A 20869-nucleotide genomic window follows, 5' to 3' on the forward strand; every position below is an offset into this window, starting at 1 on the left:
CTGAGAACATAAGCTTTATTTTTGATCCCCATTCCCATCAGATTTGCAAGTATTTATAATCACAGCAAAGCAACATGTGGAGCCAGTTCAGGTGAGTTGCCCAGCAGAGCCTACTTGTTAGAAGAAACCCCTTCCAGGCTGTATGTACCTCGGTAGAATGAAAGAAAAACAAAAACACCAGAGGTTTGCTAACCACACATTTCCATCAACCCTTCTGCCATCCTATGTGCACAGTTGATGCCTTTGAAAGAGGAGCATCCTATATTTATGGAGAGAGGCTGCCCATGTACAATCAAAATTTAAACTCAAGTGGAGAGTTCCCCCAGAGAGAAGCTCCATTTACTCTTTGGACTTTATCACATGGGGAAAATTGGAAGGTTAACTGAAGGTAAATCCGGGGTCATCCATGGTATTTCATATAATTTCGTAAAAGAATATCAAACGCCAAACGCAAATGGAAGGCAATCCAAACGCAATCATGAGTCATCCCAGGAATAGCTGCATTTGGAAAGATATCGAATTTATAAATCCTTTTCCTCTGCGAATTCACAGTCAATTTGAATTTGCATTAGTATAAAATGCATCTCTAGTTCAGCCATGGGATTCCCCTCATTAGAAACAGACTACAATTCCCATGATCCTTTGTTGTTGCAATTTTCCTTCCTGTATTCCCTGGCTGCCGAGAAGAAAGCAGCTGTTTTGGAGAAAAGATCAAAGGGGGGGGGGGGAGAGGTAAAAATGAGGAGCCTGAGCATGCCTCCTGCCTCCTCCTTATTCCTGTCCACCTCTAATTCGGGGTGTGTGTGTGTCCTTGGGTCCGGAATTATAAAACTTTCCAGATGCAATCCTGTCCTCCCTGCACATGTGCATACACACTAATTCTCACTGAAGAAGCCAATGGGTACGTATTCGTGATGATTTCATTTGCATTTGCACTGCTTTCTCTTTTGGATGGACGCTGGGTTTGTCTGAATGTGATGAACTACTACATAACTTTGTGCATTTTCGCATTGGCCCCACTTGCTTCTTCTTTCGGGATGGTGATACATTCCCTCTGTGTGAAAAAGTCCTTTGAAAAATTGCCCTTCACATGTAGAAGGCCATGGAAATGGTAAGAGGTACGTGGGCTAATACACTCCCCTCTTGTGCTTATTCTACCAAGAGGCATCATGCCCTAAACAGGGCTAGATAGGCATATGATGTCCTTGCTTCTACTATCACCCTTGAAAGCCAGAATACTAGTTTGAGCACTGAACTATGACTCTGGAGATCAGGATTTAAATCCCTGCTTAGTCATGGAATCCCACTGGGGGACTTTGGGCAAATCACACTAACTCAGCCTCAGGCAAAAAACCAAAAAGCAAAAAACCCAACAACCTACTAAACAATTCTTGCTAAGAAAACCGCATCTTAGCAAGATCATCTTAGGGTCATCCTAAATCAGAAATGACTTGATGGCACAAAATAACAATCCCACTCATCTCAATGAAGAGACCAAAACGCAGATTAAAGTTTCAACTAACTCTTCAACTAAATATAGAATGTTACAAACAGATTGTTCTCATGATTTCTGTTACAATCACAAGACCTCTAGCTTTCTTGATCCAGAATAACAACCAGAAAAATGTGATTTGAATAAGCAAGTATGGTTTCTGCACCACGTGTTGCATCTGCACTGCAGAAATAATGCAGTTTGACAGCACTTTCACTGGCATGACTCAGTGCTATGGAATCCTGGGATTTGTAGTTTATTATGGCACCAGCTTTTTGACAGGGAAGGCTAATGTGCTCACACAACTACAGGTCCCAGAATTCCATAACATTAAGCCATGGCAGTGGAAGCAATGTCAAACCATTATTTCTGCAGTGCCAATGCATCTTTTGTCCTACGACAGCCTTTTAATTCCATTCTGGCTTTTTATTCTGGTTTGTTTGGGGTTTTTAAAAGGCATGTATGGAAGAACATTTATCAACTCTTTCAACTCAAACTTGCATACTAACCTTTATACACACACACACACACACACACACACACACACACACACACACACATATATAGAGAGAGAGCATACAAGTAATTGCTAAAATGCTTGAGTTATTTCTTGACGCCACTTAAAATGAAATGTGCTTTAAAAGCATGCCAAGGCCAGTGAACAGAGGGAACCATAATTATTTAATTAGCTTCAAATTATTTACACAACTGCTCATATGAGTGGCTCATTTTAATTTTCCAGTAATTAAAAACAATTTGATGCAGCTATATCACTTGCCACGTTAAGGGTATGTAGCCTGAAAAACCCACAAAAAACTAGGCGTGTAGAACGCTTGCAAATGTACCTCAACAGTGAGAAGTTCTCAGGACAAGTGAAAGTGTGGTGCAAGAAACTATGAGTTTTTGAACTGTACCAAGCCATTTTGCTGCACTGGCTATGTATTTTACTGTCTTGGAAGGCCTGCTAAAATCTAAGCAAGGTCAGCCCTGCTTAGTACTTAAATGGGAGACCACCAATAGGTACCAGGTGCTGTAGGATATATTTTTGAGGAAGGAACTGGCAAAGCCACTATTCTTTCCAATAAACAATTCCAAGAGATATTATCAAAGCTTTCTCTGCATCTAAAAAGATTAACACAGCCTTTTTATCATTATGACATTCTGAATATTCCATAATATTAATAACCATTCTTACATTACTCCTTAGTTGTCTTTTTGGCAAAAATCCACTCTGATCCTTATGCATATTTTTGAGACATGTTTCTTCAGTCTAGTTGCCAAAATAGTGAATATCTTGTCGTCATTGTTTAGTAATGAAATAGGTCTATAATTCCTTGCTAATGTCATCTTTACCTTGCTTGGCTGCATCTACCCTGTAGAAGTAGTCCAGTTTGACACCACTTTAAAGGTCTGGTGCCACAACGAACTACAGTTTCCAGAATTCCATAGCACTGAGCCATGGCAGTTAAAGTGCTGTCGACCCGGAATATTTCTGCAATGCGGATGCAGCCTTTGTGAAGTATTTCTCAAGAATTTGGCATCTGTCATTTCCCTAATACTCCATTTGATAATATTTTAAGTGGTTGAATTAACTCATCTTCAGTTTTTACTTTTTATTTTTTTTTGTAATATATTACAGATAGACCTTCTGTAGCACATCTAATCATCTTATTGTCCAAGGAACTACTTGTGTTGCTTGCCTACCTGGGTTTTTCTTCTCTGCTCAGATTGGTGTAAAATTGTTTCTTATAATTGTCTGAAGAAGTGATATTACATGAAAAAAGAGAGTGGGTCTTTCCCCAGAGAGATCTCCCACACATTTGTTTTAGCAATATAAGGTGTCTCTTCAGGAATTTTGGAAAGCCTAACCATGGCTGTGATAGATTCAGCTGAGTTAGTAAATTATTGTTCTTCAGTCACGCCAAACTGTTGCAATTATTTTGTGAGACACGCTGCAAAGCTGTTCCTTCTAGATAGTTTATGGGCCTTAAAATTAATCAGAGGAGCTGTTAAAAAGGGTTCATTCTGGTGTTTCGCTAGTCACAGTGAGATACACACCCACAAAACCAAAGACAAATAGCTTTGTTGCCTTGTTTGTTTATGGCAAACAAGTTACCAAGCAATATTGTTTTGGGGGCAGCTCAAAAACACAATTTTAAAATACAACAGCCATAAAACAGTCATTTGCAGCATAAAATTGCTTGCAGTTTTATTGCTTGGATTTGGAAACAGAGGCTTTGCACTTTGCGCTGGCCTGGGGCCAAAACTAGGGCTCAGTAGCGTGCACCAACTGCACACTACCGAGCCCAAGTACGTGTGGGGACTGCCATGATTGCATGGCCCTGCCCACATGTCACATGCATCGGTGATGTCACAGCTGCGCTGTGTCCAAATGTTGCGGTTCAGCTGTGATGTCACCGTGCCATCCTATAGTGCTTGTGGAGCTTGTGGAGCTGTTTCTGTGCACTCCTTTTTTGCTGCGCAGTGGTACCGCGCCATTTGGTTGCTGCCCACCTTTTGCAGGCGATTTGTACTGCGCCAGAGAAACAGTAGATTCAGTTAGCATCTTAGGTTTGAAAGGCTTGAGAGAATTTTAAAAGCATCTATCCCTTATAGGCGGGCAGTGATCCCAAGTCAATTTTATTGTGGGGTGCAAGTATCATTCCACAACTGGTGTGCGAATATCCAATTTCACTTGGATGAAGCATCTAGTAAGAAATTTTGAATGGGATCCTAAGGGTTGTTGTTGTTGTGTTCTGTGTTCAAGTTGTTTCTAATTTATGGCAACCCTGAGGTACACCTGTAATGGGATTTTCTGGGGCTGAGTGTGTGTGACTTGCCCAAGGTCACCCAGTGGCTCCAGAGTCATAATCCAACAGTCAAACCATTATATCATGCTGGCTGTCAACCCTAATCCCTAATTCTAGGGATTAGATGGGAATATATTGGGATGATTTACACTAGCTAGAAATTATTTCCCTTTTCAAGCCAAGAACATATGTGTGTGTGTGTTGCAATTCAACCACACATGCTTAAACCCTTTTTGGAGCAATCTGACTTCTGTGTATGTGTTTCTGTGCTGGATTGGGGCCAAGAGCTCTGCTAATGGCTCTTGATACTAGCAAACATTAGCAAGTAATGTCTTTTCCATCTACTCCAGTTGGCAGTGGTTTTCGAAATTGTTGTATTATACATTAATGGACTGGGCTCTCAATAGACTTCCACTACTTTCCAGGTTTCTCACTTTAATTCTGCCTCCTGGGATACTCAATAAAGTTTCTATTCTGGGTAAATGACTCTTCCAAAATTTATCACACAGTACTTACAACCATCATCACCAGCACTGAGATGTGTGTGCACACACACATACACACAGTCTCACAGCATCACTAACACCTCATCAAGTCCTATGCTGAAAACCTGTAGGGCCAAAAACCCCAAATAAAGCATGTGTTTAATCCAACATTTTTATGTTTTGATCAATTTGTGTGATTTCCTTTAACTTTTGCAAAGTAATGCAGATTCTGAAATCTTATGCTAAAGCCTCTGAACTGTGGTTTAATTTCCTGGATAAAAGCATCAACGGTTTGTTTCCACAAAGTTCTCCACTGAACTTTTCTTAGATATTTTTTTAAAAATGATGATAAAATAGTTAAAAAATAAAGATCCATGCCCAAAGAGAAAGTTTTAAAGCCCTTCCCTCTTGAACAACATATTTCATGATCGATTTAAAGGTAAGCAATCTGATTATTTCACCAGTAATTTGCCATAATTTATGATTGTATATTGATATCTACATTTGGGTAGTGATTTAAGCATTACCAGAAAATAGGAAATGAATCAGTAAAGAAGAGAACTAAAAGGGACATATTTTGCATAAAATGTTCATATGATAATTTATATTTATAGATGTATATTATTCCCAATTGGTAAAGAGGTCAGGCAAGGCTGCATTTTATCATCCTGTTTGTTCAACTTGTACTGTATACAGAAAATATCATACAATGAGCAGGCTTAGACATAGAAGGAGTGAAGATAGGAGGAAGGAACATCAACAAGAGAAGTGGATGACACCATACTACTTGCGGAAAAATCACAGACTAGGAACAATTACTAAGGATTACAAAGCACAAAGTACAAAGGCAGGTTTACTGCTGAACACAAACAAAAATAAAACAAAAATAATTACCACAAAGGATTTACATAAATTCAACTCAGATAACAAGGATACCGAAATAGTTAAAGGTTTCCCATACCTTGGATCAAACATTGATAAGAATGGTGACTGCAGTCAAGAAATCAGAAGACTAGGAGTTGGGAGGGCAGCTATGAAAGAACTAGACAAGATACTAAAGTATAAAGATATGCAACTGAACACAAAAGTTAAAATCATCCAAGCCATTGTATTCCCCCTCACCATGTATGCATGTGAGAGCTGGACAGTGAAGAAAGCAGACAGAAAGAAGATCAACTCATTTGAGAAGAGTGTTGAAGATATTGTGGATGACCAAAAAGAGAAACAAATTAAGCCAAGATGATAAAACGGAAGCTGTCGTAGTTTGGCCACTTCCCATGAGAGGGTTGCTTTAGGGTCACCATAAACTGGAAATGACATGAAGGTACACAACAACAACAACAACAACAACAACAACGACAACAACATGAATTCATGGACCAACATTTTAAAAGAGCAAAGTCCTTATTGTGGTAATACTTTATTTATATAGCCATGCTTTTTTTTTTTTTAAATTCACCTGATAAAGAAATGGGTGTTTTTCAAAGGCCAAAGTAATGGATTTTGTAGCTGGCTGATAAAGGTAATTATCACAACATGGACTTAATTGCCTTACTGTCAACATGACTTAGACTTTTTTTTCCTTTTTTTTTTCAAGTCGTGCATAAAAAGAAATAGCACAGAATAGGGTGGGATAGAATAGTTCAAAATAAAATAGAATAGAACAATAGGATAGAACAGGATAAATCAGAGGGAGCCAGTCTAGTGTAACATTTGGAGTGCAGAATTATGATTTTGGGGAACAGGGTTTGAATCTCTGCCCAGCCATAGAAACGCATTGGGTGCCCTTGGCAAATCACACACTCACAGCCTCCAAGGTCGGTAAAAACAAACCTTCAGAATCTCTTCTGAACAAATCTTGAAAAAAACAACAACCTATGATTGATTCACCTTAGGGTTGCCAAAAATTGGAAAAAATTGGAGGCACATAAAGCTAAATAATTTTATCAGAATGACCAGAAGATGGTGCTACTCATCTGTGCAGCATGTCAGCATTTCTCAAATCAGTACGCAAGGCATGCAATTTTTGCAGCTGACATTTGGTAGAGGCACATGGAGAATGTCCAGACTACTTCATGTTACTGATGAGATGACTGTGTAGGATGGGGATGAGGGGTTGTTCATTATGTTGTTTTAGCTTCTTTCTTTCTTTCTTTTTTAAAGATTGTTTTATCACTTAGAGAAAAGGATGGAAAGATCTAGATCAGAGGCAGATGGGGGGGGGGCAATCCCCCACCTCCCTCTGTGACCACCCTTTTTCAGCTGTGTCATCATATTATGGGTGAACTAAAATGTGATATCACTTCTAGCCTTCATTTTTCTGCATTGTGGGTCATATCCAGTCTTGGGTCAGTGAGTCTTGGGTCAAAGGCATAGCCCATCTGGCTCAATATCCTGTTTCTCAGAGTGGTTGACCAGTTGCCTCTTAGAAAACCAACAAACAGAACATGATGACAAGAGGTCCACAGTTGTAGTTCCTCAGCAACTGGCATTCCAGGTTATTCTGAATCTGAAGTACCATTCAGTTAGTACTATCAATACGCGTATCCTCCACAAATTCATCTAATTATGGTTTAAAGTCATTTCAGGTAATAGCCATCACTACATCTTATGGCAGAGAGTTCCTGGTCAAAATTCTTTCTCTGCAAATAATCCACTAAGACTATGGGACTGTACAGACTGCCCTGAAAGGTACACCCCTTTCTGCTCCTGAGGGATGCCTCAGCAGCCAAATCGCATGGCGTCCCTCCGCACCTAATAGAACCTGGAAAAACTGGTTTCTTTTCGGAGCATGCACCCAATGCCATGAGTGTGCCATTAGCACATTGTGGTGCATCAGTGATGCAAGGGCAGCACAGCAACATACGGACACTGCATAGCGCTTGCATCATGGGCGTATGCCCCATGTGGGTGAGGTTGTGCAGTCATGGCAGCGCCCATACGTCCTAGGGTTTGGGGGCATGCCGTTCCTACATGCTCCCGAACCCTAGTATCGGCGCTGCCACACCGCTTTTGGCCCGTCTGTACCGGGCATCTGGCTAGAATCCTGTTGGGCAATTATGAATACGTAGCCTAGAGTTATGCATTTGTGCTTGTTTCATATTCATGATCCCTACATACTCCCTAGGTTGTTGTTGTTGTTGTTGTTGTTGTTGTTGTGTGCCTTCAAGTCATTTCCAATTTATGGTAGCCCTATTATTAGGTTTCCTTGGCAAGATTTGTTCAGAGGAGATTTGCCAGTGACTTCCTCTGAGGCTGAGAGCATGTGAGTTGCCCAAGGTCACTCAGTGGGGGATACATATAAACCACAAAAATCCCTCCTTTCCCATGTAGAAGGCAGCAGCCACTGTAATCAGTGGGGCCTGTTCTCCTGTCATTTGGGAAGCAGCTAGCTGATGGTTTTATAAGTGCTCATGCAAGTGGTTTCCAGCGCGAGGGGGGACTTGTTTTTGCCTTTTGCACCCCAATTCACTCATGGGTGGAATGGGACTGTAGATTACTTTCTTCCTGACTGACAAGGGAAGTGACCTTCATTGATCACAATGGCTGCTGCTTAGTAAGTGGGAACTGGGGGAACCAAGACAGGAAAAGAAAAAGAAAAATGTCATTGGGATAGATGTCTTATTTGAGGAGCAAATGTCCCCATTTTTGCCTCCTGCTATAGCTGCACACCTGCTGGGTGCCTATTGAGTCTCACAACCTGTCCTGTGCCTCTTTGCTATATCTGTCTGTTTAGGCAGAAGTAGAAGATACTCAGCATGCACTTGCTTTGCCCCCCCCCCCCCAACCACCAGCCAGTGCTCTCCACTCAAGCAGGAGTTACAGTAGTAAAGAGGAAGGATCTTACTCAGAATATGGGACCCACTACAACATCATTGTGGTCTTATTGTAGAAGTGAATATTAACATAAAAAACGGATTTAAAGGGAACTGGAACTGTATGTAAAAATAGTGGGTTACAGGTTGATTTTTTTTTAACCTGACAATTTTACTTGGCAAATATTTTGATGGTGCCGTTACACACTGTCTCATTGCATTACACAGATATGACATGGAAGGGACTGTAATTGCCATATTATTTCTATGGTTCAAGACATGGTTTCGCTGGGAGACTTATAAACAATGCCTGGGCTCTACACACTCACACCTACTTACTTTCTTTGTTGTATCCTTCCTTTCTTTCTGGTGCACAGCTTCACATTGTGCTGGAATAGTTTGTGGTGATGTCTTGATCAGCAAACATGGATTAGCTCTAAATATAAATCTAAAATAATAAGAGGGAAAAGTCAAGCCCACATATTCCCAACAAATTTATTATCCTCCAAACCATAGTTCCGAACTTCAATTCCCAGCCTGGTGCCCTCTAAATGTTTTGAACACAAGTCTCACCAGCCATTGCCAACACAATATAAGGTCACAGATTATGGGGGACTGGAGTCCAAATTGTATGGAGGGCACCAGCCGGGGAAACTTGGTTTCTATGGCTTTGTCTGTATTGCGTTTTCACGTCGTAATAAATATGGAGTTGGAAATGGGACCACTAGAGCTTATTACCTCTTTTTTTAACATGATAATTACTGTTTTCAGAGGGGTGATGACAGCCCTATATTATGGACATCATATTTCCACACAACAGTTCTCTTTTCTTGTTTCTTCTTTAAGGGCACTTTCTCTGTTGCTCTTAGTTGCCTGTTGTTCCTCAACAAATACATTCTTGAGATTGAAAACAGGGATGACTGAAGTTGGTCTGAAAACAGAAACTATGGATAAAATTGCATTCATAGTACCAGCTTTAGGCACAAGCTAAGTAAGGGGGATATAGATGGGCAGAAATGAGTGGCGAGATGCTGCTCCTTTCTCCTGCAGATTGTTGCCACAATGACCACATGCCGCAGCAACGATGTGCCCAGAAAAAGGAGCCACGAAACACGACTCCTTCCTCCGCTGCTGCTGAGGCATCATTAGCACTCTGGAGTGGCGTGGTGATATCCCTTGTGTGCCGTTTGGACGCGGCACACGAGGCACATCATCGGCGTGTGTGCCATGTGAATGCTCATGCCAAATGGCACCCAGACAGCCCGGTAGGGCTCGGGAGCATGCAGACGCTCTGCCCTCCCACGCCCTAAAATTGGCCCCAGGCCGGCACATAGCACCAGTCTGTACTGGGCCTAACCTACAATTTGAAGCCTTAGATGATGATTGATGTCTATATACATTGTTGTTCTTGATGCTGTTTACTAAATTTATAGTTTATATAACTATTAGAAGGATACATGTTTATGAACAATGCTATTAGTATGCTTAAACATGACATACTTAAGGGACTTTCTGTGTCTTAATTTGGCCTGCAGGTATATCGAGAGCTTTTATGAACAATGTTCCACCCCACAAATTATGAACAAGTTGCATCCTTCTAGGGATGGCGGAGGAGGCATGTTCAAAAGAAAATGTAAAATTAGCAGATAGACCTTGCATGCCGCCGCCTCCTCCTCCTCCTCCTCCTCCTCCTCCTTCTTCTTCTTCTTCTTGGCACTTTACAGAGTGATCAGAACAATATAAAACTTGCCAATGGCATACAATCTTAAATCACAAAATATAAAATATAGTAAATAGACAATTTATCCCATTAAAATAACTTTAAAACTATAGAACTATAGACAAATGGTACACATTCCTTACAGCTATTCCATTTGGTAGGACAGTCCTGATTAATCTGCTGCTGGTCCACTTTTTCAGCTGCTTTGGCAATGTCCCACTTCATTTCCTCCCCACACCTTACTCCTTCATCTTTAGTGTACTTCAATTGTTGCAAACTGAGTTCAAAGTGAAAAATTGTTCACACTCAATGAACTCAGCAGAAGGGAGAGGAGAGGTAGAGTCTTGCCCTTCCTTGTAGACTCATACAAAAGAAACCTGCTGCAGCCTTTCCTAGCTTGTGTGTTCATCCTCATTAATTACTAATTCATCTTGACCACTTTCTAATGTTGCATGGCCACGCATATTCCAGTTTTCATCTTCAAAATGTTGGAGGTTATGAGTGCACATAAAATTATATAAATTGAAAAAAGCAAAGTCATCAGTGAACAGCAACACTGTGTGTATCAAAGGCCCGTTCCGCACGTACTAGGGTTAGGAAGGGGTGTCCTTTCTGGATGTCCCTAACCCTAGTACCCGCCTAGTGCGTACAAAATAGCGGCGCCCATTTTACATGGGCACCGCCATCTTGACATAGCGGATGCTTAGCATCTGCACGTCGTGGTGCAGTAATGACACTGCGAGTGAGCCATTTGTGCCTTGCGGTGTCATTACTGCATCGCAAAAAAAGCCGCTTTTTTGGCTTCTTTTTGCTGCTCGGAGGTATTGCGCGGTTTGGCCGCTGAGGCTCTTCTGTGCAGCAAATGAAGGCGCTTTTCAGACCGCCCTTTTGGGCGGTCTGTAAAGCACCAAAGTTGTTGTTTTTTTACAGTCACACACAAAATGTTTGTCAAAAACATGTTTTTTGAATGTTGAGAAAACCTGATCAGAAAAATCCTGGACTAACAAGAATCTTTTACCTTGATTATCTTGATTATCTAATCTCTTGGAAAGCAGAAGTAGCAGAATGTACTGTACTTGGTAAACTGTAACAGTAGTAAAATGTGTGAGGCTTTGTCTGTGGTTTACCTAGCTGCTTTCTCTCTTTTCAAAACTGTTGGGAATTTCTTTACTTTAAGAGCTGGTCTGTATAGTCATGATGGTTTTTGACTGAAGCCATGCTTAGCTTTGCTATAGCCTGGCCATCCTCTTCACTACAAAACCTTTTGCACGGTAATCTCTCTTTCATTAGCGATATTCCTTCACTTTTATTAGTCTTCTCCCCAGATGAAATATTTATAGGTACTCTATTCCAAAAATGCATCTTAGGAAGTAGGCTCAAGTCTATGAAACCTCATGCTACCAGCTTCTTTCTTTCAGCTAGTCTCAAGGTCCCTTTGCATACTGACTAATACAAGTCTTTGAACCTTTCCTGTAAGCTGTCACTCCCAGGAGCTGGTCCTTGTTGTTCCAGGCCTTCAAATCATTTCTGATTTATAGTGACCCTAAGGTGAACTTATCACAGGGGTTTCTTGGCATGTTTCTTCAGAGGAAGTTGATTTGCCATTGTCATCCTCTGAGTCTCAGAGAGTGTGACTTGGCCAGGATCATCTAATGGGTTTACATATCTGAGTGAGGATTCGAACCCTGGCCTCCACAGTCATAGTCCAACACTCAAAATCTTTAAGCTATGTCAAATGCAAAGCTAAGACTGCTGTAATCAATTCCCTCCAACTTTAGCAGGGATACTCCTAATTAATCATGTGCTGTTACACTTTTTCAGCTGTTTTTACAATTTCTCTCTACCCTTCTCATTTTCCTCCTTTATCACTGGCTTTTTTCAGTTGCTCAAATGGAATTAAATGTGCAAAGGGGTTTGCACTAATTTGCAGACAAGAGGGAGCTAGATTTTGCCCTTCCCAGTACATTCAAGCAAAATCAGACTGTTGCACCCTCTCCTAGTTTATGTATTCTTCCTCATTAATAACTTTTGCCTTTTTGACCACACGTTGATGTTGCGTGGCCACACATGTCCCAGTTTATATCTGAAAAGCAAGTGTAATTTGTTAATTTTTTTGTTTTTGTTTTAAAGAAAAAAGTGGAATTAAACAGTCCTGTGTGTAAACCTAAATTCTGGTGCACAGTCTTAACAGAATGGAATTGGCCTAGGCAGCACCTTTCTTCATCTCCTATCATCAGGATATGGAAGAATAAAAAGACAACTTGTACGTATTTGCGTGCTCTATGCAACTGTGAATGAAGGACTAGTTTCCGTTTCTATTCTTTGAAAAATTCTATTAAAGTATACATGTCTGTTTTCAAATGGCTTATAAAGAAAAAGAAAAGAAAAACTTTCCAATTTGGTACATGTACACTTAATACTGTTCTCTGCTTAGTTATTGATTCCCGCTCGGCTTTTGTTGTCAAGTGCAACAATTTAATTTGGTTGGCACAAATATAGTGTTTTCTCCTCAGCTTATTTCCTTGCTTTTAAAGCTTTCTGCAGACTTGTTGATTCCAGGCAACTTTATTTAGCATTTCTTAAGAAAATATTGCTCACAGGAACAGGTTATTGGGGAAGGGGGGATATCTGAGGGTGCAAAAGTGTTAGCAATAGGGTTATTTTTGCAGTGCCTTGGAGACAACATGAACCTCTATCTTTTGAACCTAGAATGACAACAATAACACATTTGGGTTAGGAGCTAGGTTAAAAGCTGACTGATGTGAGGAGGTGCTCTATCAAAAATAAAAATAAAAATAAAACAAGTCCTATCCAGCATTTAGAGAAGAGATGATTCCTCCTTTTGTTTGCTCCCCTTGCTGTGGGAGATCCATAACTGCTCTGTTTTTATAGTTTTTTTCCATTTTTGTTTTTAGCTTGAAGTCCAAGAAGCCTGTTCCCTAACAGTCCACTATGTATACTACATAATATCTTTTCATTTAAAACTTTTGTGTAGAATCCATAGGGAAACATGGAGCAGACAGAGCTTTAAAATTAAATTAAGCCCTAGAAATGTATGCCCACCATGGGTAGGCTACCATTCAAATGATTCAGATTACACAAATTGTACATTAACTTTTATTTATTACAATATTCATATGGCATCCTTTATCATAGGATGTGAGGGTGGGATACAAATGTTTTTTAAATAAAAAAATATAATTTAAAACAGTAACATATAATTCATAAAATCATATGAAGTTGAAAGAGACCGTAAGTGCCATCCAGTCCAACCCACTGTCATGCAAGGATACATAGTCAAAGCACTCCTGATAGATGGCCATTCAACCTCTGTTTCAGAGGAGACTCCATTGCACTGTGAGGCAGCATATTATACTGTTGTGTTTTGTTGGATTGTTGTTGTTTTGAGAACTCCCAGAATCTTCCAGCCATCATGGCAACTCCAAGGTCTGAAGTACCTGGCTCATTGCAGTAAGTAGGGAGGCAAGATTTATTTATTTATTTATTTGTTTATTTATTTATTTATTTATTTTATATGCCACCTTTCTCTTAAATTGGACCCAAGGCAGCTGCCAAAATATACTCTAAAAACAGTACAATTTTAAAAACAGAAAATCACATTAATATAACAAGTCAAAAATATAAAACCATTGCAAGCATACAACAGCAATACTCCGATAAAAAACTTCTCTGGGTACAATTAGATATTAAAAGCCTGCTTGAAGGGAAAAGTGTTTGCCTGCTCGTGAAAGGCCAGCAGGGAGTGGGCCAGTCTAGTTATCCATAAGATGGGGTTCCAAAGAGTGGAAGGAGCCACTGAGAAAGCTCTCTCTCATGTCCTCATCAAGCAAGCCTGTGATGGTGGTGGAAATGAGAAAAAACCTTCCTCTGAAGATCTTAGAGTTCTGGCAGGTTCATATGGAGAAATAACAGTCTGTTCTTATGGGGAGAAATGTTACTATTGACATCCAATGTCCTACCACATGTGGGATTATTATGGATCATTAAATTTATATCATGTCCTTTCTTCTAGAAGACTAAGACGATGTACATTGTTTTCCTCACAAGCCTTGTGAGTTACATCAGGTTGAGAGGGAATGACTGGCTCAAAACCATCCTGACTGAGTGAAGGTTTGAACCTGGATCTCCCCAGCCCCAGTCTGATGCGCCAACCAATATACTACATTATATGGACATTCTCTGGGATGCATCCTGGTAACCTATAGCTTGGGCATAAAGTTGGCTCTTGGTATCCACTGGGACTTGGTTCCAGGGCTCCTCGTGGATACCAAAATTCATGGATGCTGAAGTCCCATTATGAAACGGTGTCTCATATATATATATATATATATATATATATATATATATATATAAAAATCAAGATTTGCTTTATGGAATTCATATCTTTTTTAAAAATATTTTCAAGCCATGGATGGTCAAATCTATGGATAAAGAATTGGTGGATATGAAGAAATGGCTGTATTAACATGTTCTTAGCAACTGCACATATTGTGTTGCCCTATTTCTTTGCAATTGTAGGAAGTGACTACACCAAGATGCTTAATGGACTATTGGAAACCTTTTATACGCACAGGAAAGGAACATTAGCGGAGAGTCATTATGACCAATATCGCCTTTCAAGAAAGAAAGGAGAGGTGATTGAAGTACCATAAAGTCTAATAACATCTCAACAATGAATGGAAGTCAGAGAGGAAAAGGGTGAGGTTGGTCCTATTATGGCTCCACTGGGAAAGTGTTGTTTTTACCAAATGATTTCTTGAAAGTTTAACTTGTTTCTGTTTTATTGCTTACTAAATGTTCTTCTGGCCCATATCAAACCTGCTAGAAAATTAACAAACTGAAAATATAAGATGCTTCTGGAATACAATATCACAGTGTGCTCCTATGGCAAAAAGAAAAAAAAAAAAAAAGAAAAAAGAAAGAAAAAAGAAAAAAAGAAAGTAAGAAAAAGAAAGAAAGAAAGAACATTACTGTTCAGGTACCTAGCCAGCCTGAAGTTCTCTTCAAGCATTACAGAGGGGAAGGATCTTTTAATAAGAGAGGGTGGGGGGAAGAAACATTTTGTCTTTCTCTGGTCTTTCTCTGCAACACTATATAGTGATAGAAGATTCTGTCCCTACTTGTTTATCTCTCAGGAATAGCCTAAAAAAAGACTTTTTAAAAATACAGACAGACTGTGAGCCAATCTGGCTGTTGTGGTGTGTGTGTCTCTGTGTTTCTCTTTCTGTGTGTGGATGAGTGTGAGCTATCCCTTTCAACATAAAAATGGGACGTGGATGGCCAAGCAACATCCAAGTGTGGCCAAGATAGCAATGGTAATAATGAGGAAGATTACACAAAGTAGGAGACCAATTTGTTTTGCCTGCGTTTAGTGGGAAAGACAAGGTTCCCCCTCCTTCTTTCCTTCAGTTCAAACTAATTTGGCTTTTTTTTTTTTTCCTTTTGCACTTTAAACTCAACTGGCAGCAACTGAAGTAAGGGAAAACTGGGAGGCGGAAGAGAGAGAAACTGGGACATTTTAAAAGCAGCTGAAGAAGTGGGACAACACCTGCCAAATTGTGAAAGGTGGTGGATATGGTGGGGGCATACTTCTTTTCTCTTTCTTGTGATATATTAAAACTTGCTTGGTTTTAATATGAGACCTTACTTAATCATTTTAATTGTTCTCTGGTATCATTTCTGATTGATTTTAGCCATATTTTGTCTGAGCTGCGAGAGAGCTGGATATTAATAGGACCCTTTCACAATAGATATTTCGAGTAGTATTGTTCCACTTTAAATGCCATGATTCCATCCTTTGGAATTTTGGGATTAGCAATTCAGGGACAGACATTTAGAATTTTGTGCCAGCAGCTGAAGTCCTCAGCAAACTACAGACTACAGGATATAGTTGCGTAGTGTGAAAGGGCCCCTGACTGAATAGATACCATATATCAGATCTCTCCCTCCCTCTCCCTCCCTCCCCCCTCTCTCTCTATCTATCTATCTATCTGAAAGATAGCTTTTCTTTTTCTTCTCTAGACCTCCTTGTACTTTGCTGTCTGTCTGCTTGCCTGCCTATCTTGAAACATGTTCTAGAGAGAACAGAGGGGAAAAATTCCTCCTCCTCTTCTTTCCATTCCTGTTTAGTGCAGTGAAGATTACATCATGGTAAACACTTTCCCACACAGAAGTTACTTTCCTCTTTTCTCCTGCTCCCATGATGAATAATGTCCTTATACTCTGTGTCTAAACTGCTCTCATCCATAGATGTAACCTGTACCTTCCAACATTTCACAGATGACTGGATACCCCTTGTGGTCTTTTCCAACTCTGTGATTCTATGTATGGCTGAGCAACATCAAAATGTGGTCAAGAAGGTAAAATTAATTGAGGAAGAACACACAAGCTAAGACAGACATGTTTGGCTTTGCCTGAGCCTACTGGGAAGGGCAAGATTTCACCCCTTCCTCTTCTCACCAGCTGAATTAACTTTTGCATTTTGAACTCAGTATACAGCAGTTGAAGTAAACTGAGGAGAAGGAGGGAGAATGGAACAAGGAAAAAAAGAAACTGGGGCATTTTTAAAGCAGCTGAAAAAGTGGGTCAGCAGAGGATTAACCAGGGCTCTCCCTACCAAACTGGGACAGTTGGAGAATATGGTAACCTGTTGACTTACACAATCTGCCCAACTCCTGGTTCTTTTCGACTGCCTTTTCTCTCTGGGTGTGCATTGTGTATGCCCCTGGACTTCACAGGTTCTTTAATTTTTTTAAAAAAATGTAATTTGTCAGTGCTTCTATCTACTTTGGGTCTCCCTGAATAAGCAGTAAATACTTCCTTCTTTTTGGATTGCCCTGGTTTACAGCTCAACCAACAGATCTTTGACTGGGTTCTTAAAGGAAGCAAGTGAGACCTGCAACACAATATTGTGGTGTAGAGTGCCTGTCTTCATTGGTCTCATACTCCAGCTTTGTTGTCCTCCACAATGTGAATATGGAAATACTGCAAACAACAACAACACTATTCTTTTTACCTGAGAGAACACTTCTCTAGGAATCTCCAGGTCCTCCAGAGCAAGTTTGTGGTTAATATCTGCCAGAGGTTGATCGTAAAATCATGCTGGAGGACCTAGAAATACCTAGAGAAGTGTTTTCTCTAGGAAGTTAGAGGTTCTGCAGCACAATTCTATGGTCAACGTCTGGCAGAGTTGTGCTGGAGGACCTAGAAATTTCTAGAGAGAACATATTAATCAAAACTGCAAATAATCACATATGCAAAAGTCAAGGCCACAGAGGTGGAGGGCCAACTGTATAGCAGAAGAGGGAGGAAGGAAGAGTTCTTTCATAATGCTGGAACCCAATGAACTTGACTAGCAGTAGATTCAAGATGCAAGAAGAATGTACATCCTCACATAAAACTATAAACAGAACATAATAGTTATGTGAAAGCCAAAAATCCAAAGAACAGTCATGATGGATTAAACCAAAATTCCAAAGCCTCCAGCTCCTCCTGAGGTTTGGTCATTGGTTAGGTCATGGGCATGGAGTGTCTATTTTCTGGTGCTATAAATGTGCAGGGTGGAAAAGATTTAGTTACTATCCAAATAACCTGTGAGATTTGCAAAACATTTTCTCAGTTCAAAATGCAAATGAAATAGAATGCTAACCTCCATAACTGTCATCTTTCGGACTGTGAGGGAGAGAATAGGTTGGCCCAGCTCCACCAGGGCTAGCCTGAAGATAGAGGCTCCTCCCTCCATAACTGTCATCCTTCGGTCTGGGAGGGAGTGAATAGGCTGGCCCAGCTCCATCAAGGGCTAGCCTGAAGATAGAGGCTCCTCCCTCCATAACTGTCATCCTTCGGTCTGGGAGGGAGTGAATAGGCTGGCCCAGCTCCACCAGGGCTAGCCTGAAGATAGAGGCTCCTCCCTCCATAACTGTCATCCTTCGGTCTGGGAGGGAGTGAATAGGCTGGCCCAGCTCCACCAGGGCTAGCCTGAAGATAGAGGCTCCTCCCTCCATAACTGTCATCCTTCGGTCTGGGAGGGAGTGAATAGGCTGGCCCAGCTCCACCAGGGCTAGCTGAAGAAAGAGACTCCTCCCTCCATAACTTTCATCTTCTGGCCTATGAGGGAGTTGACCAGGCAGGCCCAGCTCCACCAAGGGCTAACCTGAAGTAGAAGAGCCCTCCCTCCGGTCCATCTGCCTTGGTCCAGGCCTCAGAGGGAGAGAATGTCAGGGATGATGGGAGTTGTAGCTCTTCACCTCTGGCTCTAACTCACCACCTTGTTATGCAGCAGAGCTGACCAGCTTTGGTCAGTGGTTAATGCTTTTCTTCAAAGCAGCAGAGTTTCAGAGAATAGGCTGAAGACCCTGACAAACTCTCCAAGCCTTCTCACTCTTCTTCCTCAGATGTCTACAAACACCATCAGGATTCTGCTGGCTCTTGTATCTTCACTCAAGACACCAGACAACTCAGTAGTCTTATATAAAAGATCTACTTTATTCTACTACATACAAATACTATATGCCCTACAAATCACAATCTCCAATACTCCACAATATCTCCAAACTACTTCAACTACCCAACAAAAAACATTGGCAAACATTGCAATTATTATAGCCATTGTTAATCACCACCCACTAGTCAGTTTCCACCCAGTGGGTGTGTACACTCATTTTGATTGGTTCACATAGTTCAACCCACACTTAAGACCAACCCAAGTATTTCATCATTTTACCTTGTACACTTAATGAATCTCAGGTGTTTCCAATTGTACATTCTATAATTCTGTCCTTAACTTTCAAGACTTCTAAATTACATTAGCTTTTTCACCTGTGTAGCTTCTTAATTGCTCTTGCTTAGTCATTGTGACTTTCACATACATATTTTATTTCTATTACTGTATGTCCCATGTTGCATTTTCCTTAACAGAGAAGAACTGCTGGACCTGATCCCCTCCCCCCCCTCACCTTTCCCTTCTCCTTTTGTGTTGTGTCTTTTAGATTGTAAGCCTGCGGGCAGGGAACCGTCTATTATCCCCTCTGTTGTAAATCGCTCGGATTCCCAGTGATTGGGCGGTATATAAATAAATCCTATTATTATTATTATTATTATTATTATTATTATTAAGTCCACAGCATTATGTGACAAAGGCCAGTTTCAAAGGGTAAGAGGCCAGAGGTGGAATGGGGAAGAGAGATGGCATTTAAAACATTCTGTGCTGTAACTTTGGTTTCAATCATAACTTTTATGGCATCTGAGCTGTTCCTTATTCTTCAGTTGATTTGCAGCCCAGCATCGAGGCTCTCTTATTGCATAGAGATGTTGATCACTTCCTGCATTATGTTGCAAGATGAACCAGAGAAAAAGCAATATTGCAGGTACCCTCTGCCAAAGCTCAAGTAATTAGTTTTGGAGAAGTGATAGGCATGTTATTAAGGCCATATGGCTTTACACATACTTGATACAAATGCTAATAAGAAACAGCAACATTTCTAAGACATGAATGGCAATCTCTCAGTCTCTCTCTCTCTCTCTCTCTCTCTCACACACACACACACACACACAAATAATAGTTATCACTCAGCTATTGAGTTTCATGTGAACCTGAATAGTCTCATAATAGCATTAGCTAAGACCACCACTTTGTACATAGACACTGAGAAGTAACCCCTTTCTTGACAGAAAATTAAGATTTTGTTAATTTTATTAGGACATCTTCTTTCAATGAAAAAGACCAGTAAGTGTCGGTGAAAATGAAAAATTGACTCCTTACGAAATGGCACATATGGGTGTTTTAAAAAAAGATAAAAAGTGAATGACAGGAGACATGACAGAGGTACATAAAATTAAACACTGTGTGGAGAAAAAGTGCACTGGGAGAAATTTTTCTCCTTTCATAATACAGCTTGAGACTCTCTTATCTGAAATGCTTTGGACCAGAAGAGTTGGATTTCAGATTATTATTATTATTATTATTATTATTATTATTTTGGGATATTTGTATTTGCATATATGTACATAATGAGGTATCTTGGAAATGCAACACAAGTCTCAACACAAAATTCATTTCTCTTTCATACACAACTTATACATATAGCCCGAAGGCAATTTTATATGATATTTTAAATAATTTTGTGCATGAAACAATGTTTGTGTACACCGAATCATTAAAAAGCAAAGATGCTACTATCTCAGCCACCCATGAGCAAAGTCTTGGTTTTTGGAATATTTCAGAATCTGATACAGTGAAACCTTGCCATACGCGGGGGATCTGTTCCGGATCCCGCCGCATATGGCGTTTTCCGCCTATGCTCGAGCCCCATTGTAAACAATGGGGCTCGTGCACGGTGGTGCGGAGGTGCGCGGGGCGCAACGGGCGCGCATGGGGCGCAACGGGCGCATGGTGCAACGGGTGCGCACGCGGTGCAATGGGCGCATGCGCCCATTCAACTGAATGGGACGCGACGCCCCTTCTGCCCCACGCGTGCACCGCGGCTTGAGCGCGTATGCTCAAGGCCGCGTATGGCGCGGTTCCACTG

This window comes from Sceloporus occidentalis, unplaced genomic scaffold, assembly GCF_023333645.1.
Source record: "Sceloporus occidentalis isolate IW3139 unplaced genomic scaffold, rSceOcc1.0.p SCAF_3, whole genome shotgun sequence".
NCBI classification, from domain to species: Eukaryota; Metazoa; Chordata; class Lepidosauria; order Squamata; family Phrynosomatidae; genus Sceloporus; species Sceloporus occidentalis.